Raw genomic sequence first — 20,132 nt, 5'->3', positions numbered from 1 at the left:
TCCAAGAAAAATATTACATTCGGTTTAAAATACGAGTGGCCCTGCCAAAATGCACGTTTGTATAGTGTTAAGGCATGTTTAACTTGTGGCTCCTGATTTGAACACACACGTTAGTGGCTAACTCAGGGAGATTCCCGGAGCCTGAAAAAATCTCTTAAAGGTGCGCACTGCACTGCGGAGGCTGAGTGCTCGCAGCTGTGAGACTGACCTAGTATTTGAAGTGAGGCTGAGGATGAGATGGCTTACTCCACATTCCTCCTGGCTTGATTTTACACGGGACACTTGGTCAGAGAGCCGGGCAGGAAGTCATCAGCCGGCTTCCGGGCAGCTGTGGTTCCGGCACCCAACAAAGGCGATGAAGCTGTGTTGGGAGAGGGTTCAGATACCTAAGAAAACCACAAAATGGGCCGTGCCTGATTGTGACCCTGCTCTCAGCAATCTGAGGCCCCGTGACATGCGCGTCATGCAGCACGTCTCTAATGCCAGCACTCCAGAGGCAGAGGCAGGAGGATCTCTGAGTTTGCGGCCAGCCTGGCCTACATATGGAGTTCTGGGACAGCCACAGCTACATGGGAAGAGCCTGGTTTTGTTTGTTTGTTTGCTTGCTTTTTTCTTGGTTTTTGGGGGGAGGTGTTGTTTGTTTCTTTTGTTTATTTTTTTTTCTTGAGATAGGGTTTCACTGTGTAGCCTTGGCTGTCCTGGAATGTTGTGTAGACCAAGTGGCTTTGAACTCAGATCTCTGCCTGTCTCTGCCTCCTGAGTACTGGTATGAAAGGTGTAAAGGCCTCTGTCATCTGTTGGGACCTTGTTGCCTGTTCCCTAAGTGGACTGCTTTGTCTGCCTCAGTGAGAGAGGATGCGCCTCTTCCTGCAGGGACCTGGTGTGCCTGGGACAGGGCTGGGGTCACCCAGAGGGAGCTCTCCCTTTTCAAAGGAGAAGGGGAGAGAGGAGCTGGTGCAGGGGTGGGGTGGGGTGGGGTGGGGTAGGGTGGGGTGGGTGGTGGAGGTTCTGTAGGAGGACATACTAGGGGGAGAGGGGGAGTTTATATTGGGAAGTAAAGTGACTAAATAAAAAAAGAAAACCCTTTAATAAAACTGTTCTCAGCCGGGTGTGGTGGCGCACGCCTGTAATCCCAGCACTTGGGAGGCAGAGGCAGGCGGATTTCTGAGTTCAAGGCCAGCCTGGTCTACAGAGTGAGTTCCAGGATAGCCAAGGCTACCAGAGAAACCCTGACTCAACAAACAAACAAACAAACAAACAAACCTGTCCTCAGAGCAAAGTACACACACACACACACACACACACACACACACACGTCAAAGATCTACAGAGGGTCCCAAGTCTGTTTCCAGAAGGGAAAGGTGTGAATAAGGCTCAGGATATCTGTTATGAAAGTACACAATCCGGTACCGTGTTCAGTGCAATAAAAGCAGTAACGAGACAATGCTTTGTTTGTTTATTAATGAGAATGTGAGGCTAGCTCGGTTAGCATACAAATCATAACCCTTTTCAATCAATTAATATAGGTATATGGAAAATCACTCATCAGTGTGGAGATGAAAAAGCACAAATGTATTTAATTTAACTAAGGGGCTATGTAAAAGAATATCAGTCTAGTATTTTTGAGCAAACTAAAGTATTTTCAAATGCTCATGTCTATTTTTTACTCTTCTCCTTTGTTCTGCTTTTTGAGACAGTTTTGCTCCGTAGTCCTCAACTATTTTCTTTCATTGGACGAGATTAGTTTTATCAATAAAGATGTAGAAAGAACTACTAAGGATGAAAGATATTTAGTTTATGCTGGTTCTCTGATAGTCACTGTATAAGTATATAATAAATATTTTAGTCAACAGAATAAAAATATAATCCTAACTAATTGAACATGCTTAAAAAAACCAAAAAAAAACCCCAAGCAAATAAAAGCTCCATATGTTTTGTTTATATATAATATATAGAAGATATATAAAAAAGGAGATATATAAGAATACTATATATGATATACATATGTATACATATTGTAGACATATACATATTAAACACTATATATATTGTGTATATATGTATAAATATATATAATATGTATATAGTGTACATATGTATATACATACGAGAGAGAGAGAGAGAGAGAGAGAGAGAGAGAGAGTCAAGAAAAGCAGGCTTTGAGTTGTAGAGTTGTAGCAAATGGTCTTCCTTTTAACCCCTAGCCACAGGAAATAAATTTCAGGATAGAGGAAATGAAAGGACTCAGATTATAGATTGCCTATAGCTCTGCCATTCTAGACCAGCTCCCTGGAAGCAGAAACTGTCCAGCCAGATAAGGTGTTTTCTTTCCGTGGTGTTGGCTAAACATGTTTAATCCCAGCAAAGGCAGGTGGATCTCTAAGTTCGAGGCCTGGTTTACAGGCCAGCCAGTGCTACACAGAGAAATCCTGTCTTGACAAAGTATCCAGGACTCTGGTCTCTCCCTATCTCTCCTACCCTCTGAGCTCTGCAGTTAACAAGGAGCCCCACTACCCCACTAACAGCAGCCTGTGCCTCTGCTCTCTTCTCTTGACCTCTTCCCCTTCAGTCACAGAGTATTATAATGCAGAATTTTTTTAAGGCTGTGTGTGTGTGTGTGTGTGTGTGTGTGTGTGTGTGTGATAAAAAATACCATCTGGGAAACACAAAAGATAAGAATTAACTAAAATGATAAAAAGTGCTCAGGATGTAGTGAATTTGGCACTGTGCTTGCTGATCACACAGGAAGCCCTGTCTGTGTTCTGTCCCCTGCACTACACGTGTGGTGTACAACTATAACTACGGCACTCAAGAGGGGGAGACAGGAGAATCAGAAGTTCAAAAACTAGTGAGTTCCAGGATAGCCTGGACTACCTGAGGTCCTATCTTAAACAAAGAAACAAACAAACAAACAGGTGTGGTGACTCCTGACTTTAAATCAACCCCTTGGGAAACCAATGCAGCACCTGGAGGGCTCCAGAGTTGGGTGAGGAACAGAAAGCCACTGTTTTGGACTAAGCTCTTAGATAGACTAGGAAAAAAAGAAACAAAAAACTAACCGGATTCTCTGTAGTTAAAGTTCTCAGTCATCAAGGAGAAACTGCCCCGTCTATGCGGCTCTCTGAGGATCGGAGATAAGACCGCAGTTCCCAAACAGGCGCTCGGATCGAAGCCCGGCTTTGATCTGCACACAAAAGAAGGGACCTGAAATAACATGGCGGTAGCTAATCAGGTATTTCCCATTGTTCTCTGCTTGTCCCTATCTTGGCAGGAAAGTGACTTTGAAATGACCAATCTGTTTTTTTTATTTGTTGTTGTTAACTTTTGCTTTCTCTAAGCCTGACCTGTCTACAAAATCAACTCACTTGCTATAGCTATTAGAGTACTCACTCTAATAGTATTTGATTCTACAGTGGACAGTAGGCTAACTGAGATCATGGCACTAGTTTAGTGTGATGTCCCATTTGATGAGTGTTTTCTGAGTTGTCTGGGTTCTGATCCAGACAGTAGGATCCTGACAGACTGTTGGCAGAACTCCACTGTGCAGGTTCCCGTCCCCAGGGCAGGGCTAGAGAGTGTGCCAGCCACTGTGCATGGTAGTCTCAGTGGCCTTGGCAACAATTTTAGAACTAACTTGATTTTACCATCATAGGGCAGGCCACTCACCGCGTAGGCCGGCACAGGGCTGTAGGAGCTGAAGTTTAGCAGGGCTGCCCACAGTGGGGTGGAGTGACTGACACACAGAAAACTGGATTGAAGCCAAGCAGCTGAGAGGTGGTGATCGAGGTCTGGATCAGGGATGCAGCGGGCCTGACAGGAGGCCCTGGGGACTCACTGGAAGGGAGGAAGGGATAGCTGGTATCAGGACTCAGGAATCAAGTCAGAATGCATATGGAGGGTGCCTGTGGCTTAGATCCTGTGCAAGGGAGGGAGACCAGGCAAGGCGCCTTGACATTTGACAGCAGTAACTTACAAATGCCGGACAGGGTGAGACCAGAGAATGAGATTAGTGGGTTTCTTTGACCTGGCAAGAGCCTACATTCTCCTTCCAGAAAGAGTCCTTGTTGTTAAGCCAATCAGTGATCTGTTTCATTTACCTGTACAATAACGGCTGATATCCCCTAGCCCCCAAACCTCCAGGGTCTTACTATGTAGCCCAGGCTTGCCTTGTACTCTTCTGAGGAGTGCTGGGATTATAGGCAGGTTCTTCCATAGCCTTCTCCCGTCCTCCCTCCTTTTCTCTTCCTTCCTCCCTTCCTCCCTCCCTCCCTTTCTCCTTTCTCCCTCCCTCCCTCCCTCCCTTCCTTCCTTCCTTCCTTCCTTCCTTCCTTCCTTCCTTCCTTCCTTCCCTCCCTTCCCTCCCTTCCCTTCCTTCCTTCCTTCCTTCCTTCCCTCCCTTCCCTTCCTTCCTTCCTTCCTTCCTTCCTTCCTTCCTTCCTTCCTTCCTTCCTTCCTTCCCTTCCTTCCTTCCTTTCTTCCCTCCCTTCCCATCCTTCCTTCCTTCCTTCCTTCCTTCCTTCCTTCCTTCCTTCCTTCCTTCCTTCCTTCCTTCCTTCCTTCCTTGGTTTCATGTAGCCCAGCCTGGCTCCCAAACTCTCACAGATCCTCCTGTCTCTGCCTCCTGATCTCTGTGATTTCAGGTATATGTTACTACAGCTAGAGAATGGTTTCTTTCTTAACAACTAGATTTTTAAACTTTCAGGAAACAGCTTTGCATTTCTGTTATCAGTAGGTTTCGGGTCAGCTTTGCACTGGACTTTGGAAATTAGAGTTTTACCATAGCCTTTGCGTGGCATTTACTCAAAGTAACATAAGGTTCTAGATGAGAGAGGCCCAGGGGAGTGGGGGAAAGGCAGATTTCTCCTCCGAGTCCTTTGGTGGTGTTCTTTTGTGCTCACAGAAGTCATTTCCAGTGGTGAAAAGTGGGTCAGTGCCTCAGGGAGACTCCTCTGCTGAGGGGAGAAAGACCCTATTCCCCATCACTTATCGGGGTGGCTCCTTCAGTAACCATCTGTCTGTGTGCATCAGCCTTGCTGTGAGGATGTGAGGTGCAGACCTGGCCATGGCGTGTGGGGCGACTGAAAGGCAGGAGGAAAACTGAGCTGAGGGGGAGTGACTGACCCCACAGGCCATGGAGCTGTCTGGATTTAGGAAGCATCAGTATAGCTCAGACAGTCGTTTTTCACTCAACCTTTGACTAATGCATAGGCCCAGGAGGTGTTCTTCCTCTGCAATGTATACGTGGGACCTGAAGATGAGCTGTTTGCCCAGTGGCTTTGGAGTGATGTTTGTAAGGCTTGGGGAAGGAAGGTCCGTATGTTTGTTTATTATTTATTTATTTATTTATTTAGAGAATCCACCCCGGGACTTGCTGAAGAAACACTACATACAAGTCACTCGTCTGGTCTATGCATATTAACTAGTCACCTTGGTGTAACTAGTCCCCTTGGTGTAACTAGTCCCCATTGGTGTAACTAGTCCCCTTGGTGTCATGTCACTTTGCTCCAGAACTGAGGAGTCATCAGACAAAGTCTTCCTCGGTCCTCTAGATGAGGAAGGGCATGGCTGGGCACGGCAGGGCAGGACACTGCAGGGCAGGGCAGGGCAGGGCAGGGCAGGGCATTCTGGAGCACACTTTCTCTGGTTTTATTGGTAGCTTTAGGAGAAGCATACATTACCAGACAGATAAGATAACCTTCCAGAGAGCTTGAAGTCAGGAATGGTCCTTCCTTTGGAGCCAGGCAGAGCCTTAGCTGGATGCTGAGAAGCCTTGTTGGAAAGCACATGGACTCAGAGGGCAGATCAAAGGCACAATGGATTTCTCTTTGCAACAGGCTAGATGTCAGGTTAAAAAGTGAAACTGATATTTTTTAAACCAAACTAATAGCAGTTATACATGATAGAATTGTTGAATCTAAATCTGCCACTGGAGAATCCAGGAGATCTACATGAATCCCTTAAAAAATATTTTTTTTAATTTATGTGTGTGTGTGTGTGTGTGTGTGTGTGCGCGCGCCTGTGTCTTGGTACATGTGGTCAGAGGACAACTTCACAGGGTTGGTCCTTTTACCTGTTCTTCATTTCAGGGACTGAGTCAGGGTATCCAGGCTTGCTGGTAGGCACCTTTAGCCTCCAAGCCATTTACCCCCCAATCACCCCTCAGGCTGCAGGAATCTTAGAGTTATTTTAGTCATTCGTTACGTTTCGTGCATGCAACAATCTGTTGCCTCTATCTCACAGAGAATGGGAATAAATCTTCACTATGCTTTTCTGCATTCTCACTGGTGAAAAACTTACTTTTGCACACCATTTAAGGGGAGATGGATTAGTGTGAGGGGCAAGGGTAAGGCCTGTAGCCGTCACAGCCATGGTTAACGTTGACCTGAATACAAACTAGGCATTAGGAGGCAGGAGTGGTGGCTCATGCCTGTAATCCCAGTACTTGAGGGGACAGGATATGAGGATCATCCAAGAATCCTGGCCAATCTAGGCTGCAGTGTGAAACCTTATCTCAAACAAATACAAATAAAAAAAATAAGAAGAGTGTTAGCCCTGACTTGTCACCTTTGCACATATGAATCTTTTGAGTGTGACCAGTGCTTCATATTATGATCACCTAACAAGATATAAATCTTGGCCTGGAATGTAGTTTAGTTGGTTGGTAGAGCGCGTGTATGGTACTGTGAAGCCCAATCTAGTTAGATAAGTTGCTTTGGTTCAGTTGATCTTCATGCTTCTAAGTGAGCAAAATAGCAAATTCATGATAATATTAAAGTTTCAGTTTCAGTTTTAGTTTTCCATAGAGTCAACATGGGGAAGAATTTGATAAGATATAATCTTCGCTAATGATACTATAAATTTTGTTTTGATCTTAAAGCATTTGTTTGTCTGTTTATTTTAGATTTTAGTCAGGTCTCTCTATATCTTTTTGGCTGGTCTAGAACTCTCTGTGTAGACCAATCTGGCCTCACATGCAATCTGTCTTTGCATCCTTGGGGCCAGGATTTAAGACCATGCTCAGCCCTTAACTGTTTTTTTTTCTTTTTCTTTTTCTTTTTCTTTTTCTTTTTCTCTTTCTGTCTTTCTTTCTTTCTTTCTTTCTTTCTTTCTTTCTTTCTTTCTTTCTTTCTTTCTTTCTTTCTTTCTCTCTCTCTTCCTTCCTTCCTTCCTTCCTTCCTTCCTTCCTTCCTTCCTTCCTTCCTTTCATTCTTTTTACATTTTTGTTTATTTTTGTGAGTGGGGGTGGTGCATGCAAGCTACTACAATAATAGTTTCTGAAAGTTTGAGGGCAACTTGTAGGAGTTGGTTCTGTCCAAGTCTTCAGACTTGATAGCAAGCACCCTTACTAGATGGGCTATCTCGCTGCAGCCACTATGGGGGTGGGGAGCGCATCGTTACTGCTTTCCACCTAGCTTAAGAATCTGGAATTTGGCTCAAGTGTTCTCTCCTTGAGGAGCCTCACTCCGGAAAAGATGACACCATAGGAAGTTTTTCTTAGCGTCACGTCACGGGCTGAGTGAAGCTCCCATGAGGTCCTGTGGTTTCATAGCCAAGGCTGCCGCAGATTCTAGCCAAGGGACGACTGGAAATTTGCCTCATTCTCTCTCCCAGCACCAACTTCTCTTAGCGTACAGAGGATGACTCTAAACAGTTTCACCTTGTGTAACCTCAGCCTTGCAGAAAGCTAACCTCGAACCGGCCGGTCTGCTAGGAATGACAGGGGAAGCTTAGGCGTGGGTGGTGAGGAGGATGTGACCTAATTTCTCTCCAGAAGATTGGTTTCAAGCAGTGGTTGTGAACGTCTTAGGGCGGATTTAGATTCTGACGTGGCCTCTTGTGCCCTCTAGTGGTCTAAAAACTCACAGCCTCTCAGAACTTGTCATTCAATCCAGGTTGGTTCTCCAACCGCTCCCCCCCCCCCCCAACGCCTCCCCACCATGGATAAATCGCCGTCCGTAACCTTTTAGCTATCTGCCGTGTAGTGAATTCATTTCATAACTACGCCTACAACGCAATAAAGCAATTAACTAAGCACACACAATGAGAGACCTGACACATCTTGTGGGATCTTTGAAAGGTCTTCGGTATCTTATTTTGGGGTGTGCAAACCCAATAAGCTGTAAGTACTTAGTGGATAATTGAAAAGATGCTCTAATCCAAGGCGGTCCCTCTCTCATTGTCTGTCTGTGAAACTTTAGCTCAGGAAGCTGAACCACTGCAGGCAGGCAGGCCTGTTATCTTGCGAGATAGCGCCACTCCCCATGATTACGGTAAGGCATCAGATTTGGGGGGAATCGACAGTTTAAAGTCTCAGTTTCGTTCAGATTCCACGCTAGCAGCCAATCCTGGAGGTCTGTATGCATAGGGGGATTGGGTCTTGAACAATGGCCACCTTAGAGAAGTGTGTTCAATATCATAGCGCCACAGTCCTTTGGGGGTGCTGCAAACCTTTTTCAAGATGGAGATTACAGTGCTGTCTCCACACGGCCCTAAACACACACACTTCTGTAACCTACATGCTAGGAATGACTTATAAAATAAGAGCAAATGTGTGTGTGTGTGTGTGTGTGTGTGTGTGTGTGTGTGTGTGAATGTGTGTAGAGCTCGTGATGTTGGAGCTTTGAGCATGTGGTAAACACCCTACCACAGAGTTTAGCCCCACCTCAAACACAGCATCTAGCCCCGGGGTTTCTCAGAGCTCTAAATATCACCTCCAAGGAAGATTTTGTAACTCTGGTTGCCCCGTGGTGGCTTTGAGCACCTGGCGGTCACAGCGGTTCACACCTGCTGTTTAGTCAGGGTCTAGTTTGTTTTCTGTCTGTCTCCCCAGCCCAAAGCTAAGCCTCGGTATAGCAGCTGTTTGTCCATGACAGCATCATAGAGTTCTAGCACAGTTCATTTTTCAACTTCTACAGCCCCTTGGGGAGGATGCCAGATGAAACAGGCCAAGGGCAACGGTGATTTACCATTCTTATACCGGTGACACCATCACTCCGAAAGGAAGGTGCTTGAAGACTCCAGGCAGCCACTCAGAAGGCTGAGCTATGCACCCACCGAAGGGGTGAGTTCCTCACCTCCTCAGTGAGATCTTGAGTGAGCACAAAACATCTCTCTGGCCCCTTGGCTCCACATTTCTCCGCTTTTACTTCACATCTCTAGGCCTGATGGCAGATGCCCTAAACTCCGTGGATAGTTTGTGCTAGGATTGTCTGGCGAGGAGTGCTTTCTTACCTCCCAGTGTGGAGCAAATTCACCTTTAAATCGATTGAGAGGCAAATAGCTGTGGCTGGAAACAGAGTTCTAGGCCAGTCTGAAGGGCATAGGCAAATCTGCCCCCAACCCCCAAAGTCGACCAGTCAACCAACCAAACAGCAAAACCAAAACCCAAATACATTTAAAACATTTTTAATGCACCTTGGCGTTCTGCCTCCATGGATGTCTATGTGAAAGTGTCAGATCCCCTGGGACTGGAATTACAGGCAGGAGTGAGCTGCCATGTGGGTGCTGGGAACTGGTGCCACGTCCTTTGGAAGAACAGCCAGGCTCTTACCCACTGAACCATCTCTCCAGCTCCCACCCGCCCTTTCAAAGAAAGTAAATGCCTTGAGCTTCTAGAGCATCGGTTAGAAAAGACTGTGACTGTCTGTGTAGAGTAAGAATGATGGTCCTACGGTGAAACTGGACTGACCGCGTCACTCAGTGGCCGGCAGAGCCCCTGTTATGCACACAGGAGATCTGGATTAGAACCCAGCACCTCACAAACAACAAACAAACAGGAAATGTTTTCTGATCTTGTTACACGCCTGTCGGTAGACTCTCAACTTTACTTAGGAGGCTAAAGAAGGTTGCTTGAGCTAAGGAACCAAGCAGCCACAAGTAGCATCCTCCCCCAGCCTACGAAAGGGACAGGAGAACTATTATGTACATTTTGTTATCTCTGCTCTTCCTTTGTGTCACACCTACTTTCCAAAGATAAAGATGCTGGCATGTCGGGTGATCTCTGACCTTAGGAGGTCACTGAGGAGGTCACTGAAATCCGAAGTTGGAGGTCAGTCTGGCATACATATTAAGCCCTTGTCTAAAACAGAGAGAGAGAGAGAGAGAGAGAGAGAGAGAGAGAGAGAGAGAGAGAAGAGAAGAGAAGAGAAGAGAAGAGAAGAAGAAGAGAAGAAAAATCAAACCAGCAAACAACACAGCACTACCACCACCACCACTTAAACAACAACCAGGAAACCAGAACAGAGAAAAGAAAGACAACATGGACAAGCAGAGAGCCAGCAATCATGAGCTCAGGAGGAGCTCAATGCTGTAAAATTCTGCAGAAAGCTTAACTAAGCACAGAGAGTGGGAGGGTGGGGGTGGGGGAGGGGTGGGGGCAGAGCAGTGTCTGGGCCATGCCTTTTTGTTACAGAGCTCTCATCTCCAGTTATTTTGTTTGTTTGGTTTTTTTTTTTTTCTTAGTGAAAGAGTGAGGTTATATCTGAAGTTACAATGAGTAAATGACTTCTGATTTTTATCAGTTAGGATCAAGTGGAGCTGTGGGAGAAAACTCCAGAATAAGGGTCTTAAGATATTATTCATGTCTGCCACATTTTAGGTCTGGGTGGGCTTGGGGCTTTCAGGGGCCCTTCTAATTTTTTTTTTCCCAGACAGGGTTTCTCTGTGTAGCCCTGGCTGTCCTGGAACTCACTCTGTAGACCAGGCTGGCCTTAAACTCAGAAATCCGCCTGCCTCTGCCTCCCAAGTGCTGGGATTACAGGCATGTGCCGCCACCACCTTAAGTCACATTTTTTGTTTGTTTTGTTTGTTTTTCACAAGCAGGAAAAAGATCTGAGAAAAGTGTGACATCTGCTTTGAAGGACACCCAGTTTCACTCTCAACACATCCAATTGGCTGGAACTCTTCCTCAGAACCAGATCTAACTGGAAGAGAGACATTGAAAGGAAACCCACAAACACCCGAACCTCCAGAAACTTTTACTGAGGAAGAGGAAAAGGAGAAGGTTACTAGAGAAAAATATGTAACCTTTGTCCCTGGAACTAGGCATCTAATTTTCTATCCCAGAAAGATAGCCTTGTCTGTCTCTCCAGGGGTTGGGTGTGGCAGTCAGAAAGCTAGAACTCAGTAACATTGGGACAAAGATCTTGTAAAACCCTGCTGTGGGCCAGAGGGTCATCTGAAAATAAAAATGCCCATTTAAGAGTAGGTGTGAAGGGGAAGCAATTTCATTTTCTAGTCATGTAAGAGCTAAAGTGTTCCTATTTTATAGAATCTTCAGTTACTCATAGCTAAGTCTGTGACTTATCATGCTGACTGTGGGTAGGGCAAACAGACTGCAGCCATATTCAAATGAACCCATTGTTTGGATCTTGAGTTTAGGAGATAAAGATTCTCTGTGTCTTCTTAGAAAAAGTCCCCCTCCCCAGGATTGTCCAAAATTCTTAGATTTTCCTGTAATGTTATTTCTTTTCCTAAACTTTCTTAAATATATTCTGTGTAAAAGTGACTTCATCATGACTAGTGGCTGGAGAGGTGGCTTAGAGGTTAGGAGTAGTGGCTGCTCTTCCAGAGGACCCAGGTTCAAGTCCCAGCACTCACATGGTGGATCATAACCATCTATAATTCCAGTTCCAGGGGATCCAAAGCTTTCTTCTGGTCTCTGTCTGCACTAGGCATGCACAGAATGAATACACATGCATGCGGCAGGCAAAACTTTCGTACACATAAAAATAAATAAAATCTTTTACAAAACTGAATTCATCTTGTTCCTTCTCAAAATTGCTCCCGGCTGATCCCTCCCCGACTGAGTAAAATAAAAAGATAACAGGTGTCCCAAGCCAGGGATGTCCCTTCCTCACAGCTCACATTCAGCCAGTGTGTGATAGCTGGCTTTGTGACTCCCTCTCTGAGGGTTCTCACTGCCGGAGGCATTTCCTCTTTGCGGCCTGAAGAGGTAGCCTCAGCTTCAACAGTTCCTCCCCCACCAATCTGACACATCTAAATAAGGCCAGCATTCTGTTTTGCTCTATCCAGCCCCTATCTATCTGTCTGTCTGCTATCTATCTATCTATCTATCTATCTATCTATCTATCATCAACACACCTTTTATCTATCTACCTATCTATCCTTTATCTCTAACAAGACAGTGTCTCCTGTAACCCAGGCTGGCCTCATACTTGCTGTGTAGTAGAGGCTGGCCTCAAAGCCCTGATGGTCCTTAGTCTACAGAGGGCTGTTTTGCAGATGTGTTCAGCCTAGAAGCCTTCTAAGATCTGAGGTCCTTGTTCATTCCCAGATGGACTCTTGTGATTTCCAACCATTCCAGACCTCTTTTGCTGAGCCCCCCTTGGGATTCCTCAGTGTGTGGATTGCCAGCCCTTTTAGGAGCGCAGAGAGCATGTTCCTTTCCTCAGGGAAGCCCTGCCCATCCTCCTTTTGGTATTCAGTGACTGGGCATGGGTTTATGAGACTAGCTCCCGCAGGTCTCTACTGTTCTGCGAATCCTGGGAAGGCAGAGTTGAAACCTTCCCACTTAGCACAGAGCTGGAAGCATCTTCTGGCTTAGTAAGACTCCATTGTAAAGTGTTATAGGAGTTATAGGACATACATTTGAGTGTATTTATTTTGGGTTTTTTCCCCTTCAATCCAAAGAGCCAGTTCTTCATTTCACAGACTTTCCCTACACAAAGCTGAAACAAACAAACAAGCAAGCAAACAAACAAACAGAGAACACCTCACAAAACCCTGCTACTCTCCTGGGACTTGGAGAGGACAAGGCTCTCTCCTCAGAGGCGGCTGACCTAAGCAGAGGCAGGCCTCCTCCAAAGCCACAGCTGTGTGCTGGAAAGCTGGATGGCGGAGGCCCCTAATAAAGAGCAGACCTCCCGATCGCCTTCCCTCCCCCACCTCTCACACCGCGTTTCAAATTAAAAGTTAACTAAAAACCGAAGGCCTAAGGACATGGAGAGTGTAGTAGGGCAGCGAGATCCTAGAAGGAGGAGGAGGTTGGTCTCTCTGCCGAAGAGGGAATCGGAAGACCAGATTCCCCGCGGTCCCCGTCCAGTCACAGCTAAGAGCAGAGGAGTATATGGTCATCTAGGAGGTACTACAGAGACAAACTCTTCAATTAGGGCCATCACCGGCATTTGTATTAGGAACCCTAGAGAGAATGCCCGGGGCCATGGACTCAGGGAATTGCTTTCCACCACTCCCTGGAAATCCCAGGAGGCCCTACACAGAGTGCGCTAGTCACCGCCCGCCGAGGGGGTAGGCGACCTGCCTCGGGAGAGAGGTAACTAGTTACTCCAGCCCTCTGGATTCTGCAAAGCGCCTTTTCCTCTTACAACCCCTCTGCTCCGGCTGCTACAGGGTTGGGGTGGAGCCCTGCTCGGTCTCTCCGCAGGGACTCCGACATCTGGTTGCCGCATCTCCAGCCTGCTCCAGGCTCCCTAGCCCTGGGAGGAGGTTCCTCCCGACGCAATCAGGAGTTAAAGGGGCAGTCAAAGGCTTTTTCTTTTGCTCTAGACCAACTGCCCTTTTATTTTCAAACAAGAAACTAGACCCCCCCCCGCCCCCTGCATCTCCTCCTGCCTGTCATCTTCATTTGATGAAAGAATTAACAAGTTTGTTTGAATGTGAATTTTCACAGGTGATGGTCATAACTGGTCTTCAACAGAAGGACTTGAATTTTCCAAGGAAGGTAGTACTAGTGGGCAGTGCCGGCGAGCAATCAGAAAGGCCAGGCGTTGGAGCCGGTCGTTCTGATTCTGGGATGCAAGGCAGAATTTGTTTCCTGTTAGTGACCATTTTGATGTGGTTGTCAAAAGTTCACAAGGACCCTCTCTTGAAGGTTAAATCATCTCTAGCAGTCACCGTCTCTTTATACCCCTGTACCCTACTTCTGGTCGCCCGCAGGCCATGGGGCATAAGGCCAGGGCACGAACTGCTGCCCTTTCTATCCGATTCCCGGCCTCACGCGAATTGGGCCTCATCTGGTCTCAACTGCTGGGAAAACCTCATTCTTAACTCAGGGGGGAAAAGACACAAAGGGTTGACAACACAATCTGAGTGCAAGTTGGGTTCTTGACCCAAGCAGAAAGCCATTCCGTTAGGCTCACCTAGTGACCTGGTCCCCACCGCGACATCAGGGACAGAAGTTCAGAAAGGGGAGAAACGACCTTGGCTAGGCACTGGCACTTGCCAAGACCACCCAGGACCCAGAGCGTCGAGGGAGCAATCTGGAAGGATTTTAGAACAACAGGGCAAGAGCTGGACTGGTCCCCCTCCCCATGACACCCTGGGCTGAGTGACGGGCGCAGACCCGACCTTTCCTACAGCCGCAGAGAGGGGAAGGCGGAAAACGCGATTCAAACCCGCCTATGAGCAGTGGGAGGGCGGGGGCAGGACCTGGTTTCAGAAACCAACGGCGACAGCTCACAGGCCTCCTGCCCGGAGGTGGCTCCAGACCACTGCGTTTATTTTGCTTTGGCAGGGAAGGCAGATGCTTCGCAGGGTCCCGACTCAGCAGAGATCTTCGCCCAACCATTTGCTCGCCTGCTCCACCCCCTACTGGGGCACTATCCCCGGAGTCAGCTCTCCGGGCCTTTAAACCTTAGGGAATGTCACACATGGAAACCTTTAGCAAATGTTTGTTAATGATCATAACAAAGGCATCATTTAAATTAGGCAGGTAATTACTACCAGAAGAGCAACTGGGTGCCCCGATACCTATCCCTTTCTCCCCTTTAAACTCCCGAGGAGTTACTGCCCCAGGACTCCCGGGCCAGCCCGCTTCTCGGACTCCTTTAAAACTGCTCTGAAATGAGCTGTGAAGTTACCATTTGTGGGAGGAGAACGCAGGGACCCTGGTAGTGGGGTAGAGCTGGTAGGGTGTTCCGTTGCAAAGCAGGCCCTCCCCTGCAGGATCTCAGCCTCAGCCTCTTTGGGTACCTGCTACAAAAAGCTAAATCTTGACTTGCTTTTAACAACAGCTGAAGGCCTTCCCCACTCACCCCCACCCCCGCTCCGTGTGTGTGTGTGTGTGTGTGTGTGTGTGTGTATGTGTGTAAGCGCGCTCGCAGGAGTCGTTAGCATCCTGTTCATTATCTACAAACATTACGGTATCCTGCTAGCATTCCGAACAAGGGACTGTTCATACATTTCGCCTTCAATGGTTTCCTGAAGGAACATGTGGAAGTAATAGCGAGCGGGGCAGTCACCCGAGCTGAAGATACACCAGAGGCGGGCGAGCAGAGGGGTGGAGGAGAATTGGGGCTCTCAGCCCAGCTCCAGGCAACCACTTCCCGAGCCTGACACCCCCCACGGTCGGTCCTGTCCCATTTAGGCACAGCACTCGGCATTTCGGGGAAACTTCTGTGATTAACCCCAGCCTCAGGTCCATTATCGTGGTGAAATAACCAATGGTTATTCAACGTTTTGTTATCCACCTGGCCACCTTGTCTATTTTAATTTTGATGTGTGAGATGGAGGTAGTGGTGGTGGGGGAGACAGAGGACTACTCACATCCCCGCCCCACCAAGAGCATTAAAAAAAAATAGAGCGCAATTCCAAGGCTCTCCCTTCCCCCCCAACCCGCTCCGGGAAGTCCCGCTTCGCCCAGGTTTGGTTCCTGGAGTGTCAGCGCCCCCTTTCCCTCGCCAGCAGGATCGCCGCGTCCCAACTGTCTCTTCGCTGGGTGTCTTGGGTTCCCTGGTTTGTGACTCAAACATCCTGAAAGCTTTCTTAGGGTACGTCGTGTGTAACCCACTAGGAAGGGTGGAATTTAGGAGAGTCAAAATCCTTCTGCCTTCAAGATGCAGAGGGCAGGCGTTTGGTAGTCACGCCTAGCCTGAGTTTTTTTTTTTTTTTTTTTTTTTTTATTAGAAGGTAGAAGAAGCGAGGACCAGATAACGCCGAAAACAAAGGCAGGACCAGATAAGTGGCTCAAAGGGATAAAGGTCGTTCTTCCGGAGACCATCCCAAAGGTACGCTGAGCAACCGTTATTTGCACACATAAAGACCTCACAACCCAGCCTTTCAAAAACCCATCATCTTCCTATTAGACTCCACAGTTTCCTAATCCCATTAAAGGATTAGCAACTACACGGCACTTTCCCTTAAGGACCCCCCCCCCCCCCCCCAGTTCAAAACGATGCAACCGCGTTGGGATTTCTCCCCAGGGCCATATTTCTAGCGAGGCCTGGACTGCCTATAGAAGGGATAATTTGAATTCTGGATTTATATTCGTTTTAGAAATAAGCAGAAATTTTACGTGTATGTTCTTTTCGAAGAGAATACAAAACAATGGCACCCCCCCCCCCACACACACACACATTCCCATTGGGAAGTCAACTCATTTTGGAAATGATGGCTGTTTGTAGTTTCGTGAAACCTCTTTTCCCGGCAGAACGTCAACACCTCCCCCTTCAGCCACCCCTACCCCATCTGGTTTGCTCCCCTCCCCGTTGTTGTTGAGGTCTGGGGGTTGGGACTGGCCCCCCTGATTGCATAAGAGCAAAAAGCAAAGGAGAGGGCTAAGCCCGAGAGATTCCGAGCTAGGAGTCCGAGGGAAACTTTTATTTTGAAGAGACCAAGGGGGGGGGGGACTTCATTTCCTGACAGCTATTTACTTTGAGCAAATGATTAGTTTTAGGAGGATGGACTATAACATTGAATCAATTACAAAATGCGGGTTTTGAGCCCATTACTGTTGGAGCTTGAGGGAGAGAAGCAAACCGAGGAACGGCGGCCGAGGACTGGAGGCTTGGGGCTTACTTCTTACTCCGGGTATCGGATTTTCCTTGCAAACTGACTTAGAAGGAGAAGGTAAGGGAGAGGAAAAAAGTGACTTTGTTTCTAAAGAAGGTCCCTGGTCATAACTTGGGGCTGGAAGAAGCTAAGTAACTTCAAATTTTGGGCATCGAGGAAAACAAAAACAAAAACAAAACAGCTGAATTCAGTTGTGTGTCCAGAAAGTAACTTATTCTGAATAAACTTCATTGGGATGGGGGTAACCATTAGAGAGTCAAAGATTTTAAAAAAAAAATCCAGACCTATTTTTAAAAGCAATGTTTTTTCTACACAATTCTATAACCTCCCAAAGAAATTGTTAGGCTTACATTTTTGAGGTTTTTTTCCAGGGTGGGGGTAGCATTCGTGCTCACTGGGACGAACACCAAGAGATCTTGCGGGTGGAAGCAGCGGTCTTTGGGCTGTTGGGTCATGGAAGAGGACAGGTTTTTAATGAGTATTTTCATTCGTCGCCCGCGGTTTGGCGGGACTACGCTGTAGCGGGTGGTGTGGCGCGAAGCTTGGGGGGTGCACTAGGAGAGGTGGGGGGGGGGAGAAAGGGGCGCCGAATGGGGCGCCGGAAAGGGCTTGGAAAAGGGGAGGTGTGAAGGGCTCGGCTGGAGGAGGTCGGACCTCGGATGCCGGCCGGGCACGCTCGGCGCCAGTCGATCCCTCGTAATTACTGGACGGCGCTGCTGCTGCTGGAAACATCTGGGGCCAGACTCGAGCGCGGCGGTGGCGGTGGTGGCTGCGGCCCCAAGAGAGGGGCGAGCGGGCGAGGGGTGCCGGCTCCGACGGTTCCGGAGAGTTCGGAGCGAATTACTTGGGTGCTAGAAGCCGCGGGGCGGAATCCGCAGTGCGCTCGGATCGCGCGCCTCTCACCCAGGCGACGTAGGCGACGCAGGCGTCGGCGGCGGCGGCGGCGGGGACGAGCGATCTGGAATAATGACAAACACATTTGGCCCCGAGTGAAGAAGTCGTCCTGGCCTCGCATTCCAGCAACTGGGATTTGAGGAATTTCGAACTGCACTCCGAGGGGCCCTCATTGTGCTCCGTAGTCCCCACCCCCCACTCTGTTCGCTTGCGTCTCCAGTGGAGTCTTTGCTGCAGGGCCGGGGGGCCCTGGCTGTTGCTTAGTGCTGGCTGCAGGCAGCAAAGAGGCAGGATCCCTGGCTAGAAGCTGACCTCTTGTGAAGAAGTCAGGACAACTCTGAAAGGACAGACGTGGGTGCAGGTAAGTAGAAATGTAAGAGGCCAACCACCCTCGCCATCTGCCTACGGAACTCTGGGTGCCTCTCGGCCCTAGGATGCTGGGTGCGTGGCATTGGTCGCCTGAATGCAACCTCTCCAGTGCCCCCCCACCCCCTTTTGCTCCCAACGCTCAGTATCCTGCAAGGCTCAGGAGCAGTCTCCGAGCTGCCCTCTCTCCCTTCACCATTATCCCCTTGGAAATCAGTTTATACATGTGAGATTAACTTCCCCGCCAAACTTGAGCAGGGCCGGGAAAGCTGACGGCCATTCACTTGGCTTTGAAGCTTCTGGGGTCCGTTATTCTTTCTGTTTGGAAAGGGTGTGGGGCAGTCTGCAGAGTAAGGCAGTAGTACAACTCGGCCCCGGTCTGCAGCAGGACCAAGCCAGAGCCTCGCAGCCAGGTGTGCAAGAGTTGCCAGTGACTTGGCGACCGGCCTTGACGAGAAAGGAAGTGCTGGCCTGTCTGTCTGTTTTGGGGCGCTGTTGCAGAACCCGCACTTAGAAACCCCCAGTTCTGCTAGGACCTCTAGATGCAAGGAAAATGTCTGAAAGACCTTGGCCACTAAGTCCACCCCCGGAGGGTGTGCGTGGGGGAAACCCAAGCTGGGGAGGGGGAGTGGGTGGCACTTTTTAAGTCTGGACTGCCCAGCGTCAGACAGAGCTGCCCAGAAAAGCCCCAGGCTGGGTGGTGTGGGAAACGCTTTTTTTTTTTTTTTTTTTTTTGGCTTCGTGGCGAAATTGCTCAATGTTTTGGACTGAATTGCTTCTCCTGAATGGTTTCGGATCAGTCTTATGCAGCCTTGAGGAGCCGGAGGAGGCCTTTAGTGTAAGCCCGCACTGTGGTCTGCAGCTGCACAGCCCCAGATATAACACCCACAGTCGCACAAGAGGCGCGGGGCTGAGAGGGCGCTCCTGGGGTGCGCACGTCTTCGGCCGTCGCACTGGCACTGGTTTACATAACCTCTCTTGTGCTCGGATTTTCCCGGACTATCTTCTTCTACGCAGCCTCTTTCTTACCAAACTCCTCTTGATGAGGACTCCTTCGATTACCCAACAGGAGTGTGTGTGTGTGTGTGTGTGTGTGTGTGCCTGTGACACACCAATAAATTTGTCGCTGCGGTCAGTTCCTGCTTTGGAACTCTTGCAAAAGTCCTGTTCTGGGGTTTTGTTTGTAGTACAACTGGGTTTATAAAGCTCGCGGGAGAGAGGGAGCGAACGCAGCCCAACTCCACTGGTTATAGCCAAGGCTCCGGTCTTTTGCTTTAGTCTGCAGCCCCCGCAGGGATCAGACTCAGAACCGGCCTCCCAGTTCTGGCCCCTGGGGCTTCTGCCGTCTTCCTGGGCGCGGGCTGGGGAGAGATGCAGGGGGAGGGGCTTCAGGCCGAGCTTCCAGCTGCAAAGGCGTCAGGCGCCCAGGCGGGCGGGATTTCTGCCTCCTGGGGACAGGACCTAGGGTTGCGCGCGACCTGGGGACGTGGTGACCAACCTTCTGCCTGGCGACCTCGAAGGGTGGGACCCCCTCCGGCTTTCAGTGAGTAGCATCCAGGTTAAAGGTTGCCGACTAGGAAGCTGGAGAGGTGACTCAAAGGTGAGAGGCTCAGCGACTGTCCGGCCCCTGATTGTTGGGCTGGCCGGGGACATCGGCCTTGAGGAGGAGCAGTTAGTCCTGTAGGATCGTACTCAGCCTGGGACGCAGGGTCCGGGCAAGCGGCTTTTTCTGACTGCATTCTGATTCTCGGCCTCATCGGTGCTTTTTTTTTCCTGAAGTAGTTCGATGTCTTTTTCTTTTGTTTTAAACTAAAGGGAGAACCACGAATACGAGCTGGGAACTTAGACGGTAGGAGGGGATAAAAGAAAGCCACGGACTTGGGGAGTCTCTTCTACTTCAGTTCCCTTCCTCCCGGGAGGTAGAGAAGCTAGAGGCATGAAGGGGAACAGGGGTGCCCAGGGACAGGGCAACAAAGCGACAAGGTGGGCGCCCCAGACCTAAATCTGCAGAGCTTGGTCCAGCCTTTGGCTCTGGCGGCTGCGGGCGGCGCTGCCTGGCCTGCAGGAGGCGCTGTTGCTCGCCTGTAACCCTAAACCTGGCCCCC

At 48.8% G+C, this 20,132-nt stretch overlaps 1 protein-coding gene across 3 annotated transcripts in view; it reads left to right on the top strand.

The window, feature by feature from the left end:
• The first annotated feature begins 16,652 nt into the window (after positions 1 to 16,652).
• The window catches only part of Pdgfra (platelet derived growth factor receptor alpha), a 44,802-nt gene continuing 41,322 nt past the window's right edge, over positions 16,653 to 20,132 (top strand). Inside the window, exon 1 of one of the 3 annotated variants that reach the window (XM_052198420.1) lies at positions 16,653 to 16,824. The gene's annotated coding sequence lies outside the window, so the exon portion shown is untranslated. Of the gene's footprint in view, positions 16,825 to 17,932; positions 18,023 to 19,484; positions 19,628 to 20,132 lie in introns of those variants that run through there. The other 2 variants (XM_052198421.1, XM_052198423.1) reach the window with 2 other exon arrangements.

This window comes from Apodemus sylvaticus, chromosome 11 (assembly GCF_947179515.1).
Source record: "Apodemus sylvaticus chromosome 11, mApoSyl1.1, whole genome shotgun sequence".
In the NCBI taxonomy this organism is placed as follows: Eukaryota; Metazoa; Chordata; class Mammalia; order Rodentia; family Muridae; genus Apodemus; species Apodemus sylvaticus.
Note: the sequence above shows the minus strand (reverse complement) of the source record. Positions and strands in the feature narration are given on the sequence as shown.